General features: G+C 47.1%; 1 pseudogene; it reads right to left on the reverse strand.

Annotated features, from left to right (window-relative positions):
- Positions 1 to 330: 330 nt before the first annotated feature.
- LOC111145016 lies at positions 331 to 2235 on the reverse strand (annotated as a pseudogene).
- Positions 2236 to 4405: the final 2170 nt, after the last annotated feature.

A 4405-nucleotide genomic window follows, 5' to 3' on the forward strand; every position in this document is an offset into this window, starting at 1 on the left:
TACATGCCCACTGCCTCAAATAAAACAAAACAAAACAAAACAAAACAAAACAACTATGGGAGAGCAAAGGAGACAGCAACTGAGGATGGGGAACACGGAACCCCGGGGCAGCAGAAGAGACCATGCATGTGCTGGGAGGTCTCGAGGCAGTGGCAGTACGAGTAACGTGAGTGGGTCTCTTCCACATAGATCTATGTAAGTCTAGAAAGAGAAGTTGTTCGCTTTACCTTGCTCTCCCCTCTGCTCTGAGCTCCTTGCTACAGCTCCAGCTCCTCTTTCCACACGAGGGCCAAGGGAAGAACATGGTGAGCAAGTCATCACCCAATGTGATCAGACCCACGCTTCCATCAGCTTCTGGATATTCAGTGGTGTTACAGGATCATTTACGTTTTCACTGAGTGCCTAGGGGTCCTTCTGCATCTGTTCCAGGATAAGCCGCATGACCGGGTCACTCGTTATCCGCTGCACCTGCAGGCTGTTGTGTGGGTTGTGCTAGGCCATCATATGGCGTTGGTAACCGTCTGCCTCCTTAACTGTTGGAGTACAGATCTAAGGCCTTAAGTTTTTCTAACTTAACAACATCCCTGGCATTCATATAGTCTTTCGTGTCCTCTAGCGCAGCTGCTTGCCGAGTGTAAGCAGCAGAAGAGGGTTGGTTCCAGATGGATGCATTCCTCACAGTCCTTGAGCACCAGCTGAAACTCCAGGAGTTTGGTGTATCAGGCAGCTTGATTGCTGTACAATTTGGCATCTCTTGGATTCTGTTTGATGGCTTCTGTGTAATACTTCATGGCCTGGGGAGAGTCCCCTTTCTAAAAACATTTATTCCCTTTGTTCTTCTCCTCCAAGGCCAGGTCAGGGTTTACATAAGCCAGCCACTCTTGGTCCTTGAGAATTTTCTCCACCTTTTGGCATTTTTTTTTTAAGATTTTATTTATTTGACAGAGAGAGAGAGAGAGATCACAAGTAGGCAGAGAGGCAGGCAGAGAGAGAGGGGGAAGCAGGCTCCCCGTTGAGCAGAGAGCCCAATGCAGGACTCCATCCCAGGACCCTGAGACCACGACCTGGGCCGAAGGCAGAGGCTTAACCCACTGAGCCACCCAGGCGCCCCCCTTTTGGCATTTCTTCAGCACATCCGGGGTTCAGGGCTCTGCCAAAGATTTGTTATAGAAATAGATGGCATCTTTGCCCTTTTCTTCTTTGAAGTAGGAGTTGCCGTCTCTGGCCATGCCACCCTGAACTTGCCCATTCTCGTCTAAAGTAGGAGTTGTCGATTTGAGCATAAGCTTTGACAGCCTGTCGACAGTCTTCTCGGTTTTCGCGCCCCACCTTGACGGCTTTCTCAAAAAACTCCCGGCATTTACTGTAGTCGCCCTTCTCGAAGTACACAGCTGCTTGACTGGTCATGTGTGGGTCATACTGGTGGGATCCAGGTCCTTGGCTCTGTCATAGCGCTTCAAGGCTATGTCAAAGTCTTGTCTTTGGCCTCGCTCCCCAACTCTTTTTCTTTCAGTGCCTGCTTCTTCTTCGGTGCAGGATCTTGTTCCACTGGCGCGGGCTGGGTATCCTTTTTGGGAGGAGGTGGTGATGGCGCTATTGCAACTCCTTCTTCCTCATCCGTGCTGCCCAGATCGACTCCCAGGAGGACAATGAGAGTAGTCATGATCCGGGATCTTACAGATTGGCACCCAGGTCAGACGGCTTGTTTCATAGTTGTTCTATCAGTTGCTGGTACGTAGGATCAGTGAGCAGCGTCCTTGTCCTGGGATCACCCTCTGACTTCTGGTACAGACTGGACATGTTGAAAGGATTCATAAAATTCCTCTCTGCACAACCGGGCCTCCATATTCTGTAAGCCCTCTTTGAACTGAGCATTATTTGCTTCATGTTTTAAACCTTCTTTGTAGGTTCCCTTGGCTTTTTCAGATCAGTGTAAGAATTCAAAAGCTGCTGCTTTTCGTGAATGGCCCTTGCCCCAGTCAGGCTTTAAGTCAATAGTTTTGCAACCATCCTCATAAGCCTTCTAGTAGTCAACTTTCTTGGTGTAGGCTGCCCAGCAATTGCTGTAAAGCATGTGGTTCTGGGGATCTAACTTGCCTCAGAGGAGCACTGTAGCATCGATGTAGTCATCGATGTTGCCGGCACTCAGGGCCTATGACCCTTCTCTTTTAGCTCATTGACCTACTCCATAGCCCGGCCCAGAACCCAGTTGAATCAATTCCATCCACTCCATGTTCTCAACCCTTAAAAATTATTTTAATTTCATACTTTGATAACTTTTTTCAAGGAAAGTTTCCCCCAAAATAGAGAGATTAAAAGGGCCTAAGCCCTTGGAGATGTCACTGTTAGTTTGATGAAGATTTTACTGTCTTGTCCTCCTAATCTGAGGCCAATATGCTGTGTCGTTGTCAGCGACATGAGCCAGATGGCCATATTTGTAATATTTACACTGGAATGGGGCAAAGTGCAGACCACTTATATATACACACATCTGCTAAAAGGCTCCTCCATGACAAAGAAGAAAGGTTACATGGTAGGTGGATTCTCCTAGAAGTACAACCCAAGCACGGCACTACCAGCCTACATTGGTGTGCTAGGAAGGCCCAGAGGGGCCAGTGCAAGACTCTGAGGAGGTCTACAATGTACAATAAAATTTGGTAGGTATTACTGCTCCCTGATGACCCAGCACATTGGGCTATCTCAACCTAGTCTCCCTTATCTTCAGGATACCTCATTTCACCTCTGTCAGCATCTTTCCAACCTTCTCCCCTTCACTTTCAGTTGAAAGGGTCAACTTGATGCTGACATTTGAGATTTCTGCAATGCTCAGCTACTGCTTCAAGGATGCTATAGTGGATGAATCATAACAATAACAATTATTATTATGCTATAGAAAGAGGTTTCCTCTTTAGAGGCTCCCAAATGGAAACTATCATAATATGTGGGGATGAGGTCAAGAGATATCACTGTCTGATAACAGACTGAATGAGTCAGGGCATAGTTGATGAGCTCAGACATTTCCTGGACATATTTCAGGGCCCTTCCCAGAAATAACCCATTATCCATTGTGATGGGTGCCAGAATCATTCTTCCAGGCACGTTAGATAAACTCTACATGGAAGCTGCTGGCTCCATGCCAGCCTCCTTTATAATGAGAGGGTTTGGTATCTCCTTAATAATAAGAGGGATTGCAGAGGAAGAAGGGTTGGAGGATAAGAATTGCAGCCTCTTGGGGTGCCTGGGTGGCTCAGTGGGTTAAAGCCTCTGCCTTCGGCTCAGGTCATGATCCCAGGGTACTGGGATCGAGCCCCGCATCGGGCTCTCTGCTCAGTGGGGAGCCTGCTTCCTCCTCTCTCTCTCTCTGCCTCTCTGTCTACTTGTGATCTCTGTCTGTCAAATAAATAAATAAAATCTTCAAAAAAAAAAAAAAAGAATTGCAGCCTCTTGGGGGAGAGGGACACCACCCAGTGGTTAACAAGAGGAATATGCCCACTGTGGCCAGCAGAGGGCAGCAGAACCAGACTACTCCGGCAGGTTGCCCCTGGGACCCTATGATCCTGCGGCATCTGCTGTGAACATCAGTGCTCCAGGAGACCAGGACCACAAAGGGTAGTCCCTAAAAAGGATACAGCTAAAGTGGGAAAGGAAGTTTGGGGAAAGAGATTTCCTTCCCAGTGATGATATTCTTTCCTAAAATCAATCCATGGTCCAGCCTCCTGGAAGATGAATCTTCCAAAGCCTGGCCATCCCAAGAGGACAGTCAGAATAGCGATTTTGATCATGCAAAGCTGAAGACTAGAACATAAACTCCTAATGTCTCCATCAAGATAGAAACAATTCATTAAATTCAGCCTGAAACAGTCACTCATGCTTCCCTATATGCCCCAACAGATTTACCATCGCATTGCCTGTGCCACCAATGTCCACCACCTCCACTATAAAGAGGGATAATATAAACACCTTGCTCTCATCTTCCCAACAGATGTCCTGCCTTCCATCTTCTTTTCCAGAAGGTCAGTGTTCTCACTCAGAGGGTGGTGAGTATGGGCAATATGCTCAGAAAGGGTCTGCTTCATTGCCTCCCGTTCTTCTTCGGTTAAGCCAGAGATAACTGAGATAGTTGAATTTTACTGCCCTTGAAAAATAGCAAGACTCCTTACACCCCACATGCAGAGATAGGGCCAAGGGTCAAGCATACCACTAAAAATTACTGCTAATAAGATGACTGTCCCAGAGGGTCGGGGCAGATGCTCAGATGCTTAAAGGAAATTGTGGCTAGTTTTGTTATCAAAAAATGTAAGTCTAACCAGGCAAAAATGTTGATGTCAATGTATTTCCAGTCCTTCCCCTGGCCCTGGAAACTAAAGAAGGTTCTGCCTTTTTCTTTTCAGTTTCTTCCTTTCTC

The sequence above is a fragment of the Enhydra lutris genome, unplaced genomic scaffold (assembly GCF_002288905.1).
Source record: "Enhydra lutris kenyoni isolate GAN:26980312 unplaced genomic scaffold, ASM228890v2 scaffoldscaffold12, whole genome shotgun sequence".
NCBI classification, from domain to species: domain Eukaryota; kingdom Metazoa; phylum Chordata; class Mammalia; order Carnivora; family Mustelidae; genus Enhydra; species Enhydra lutris.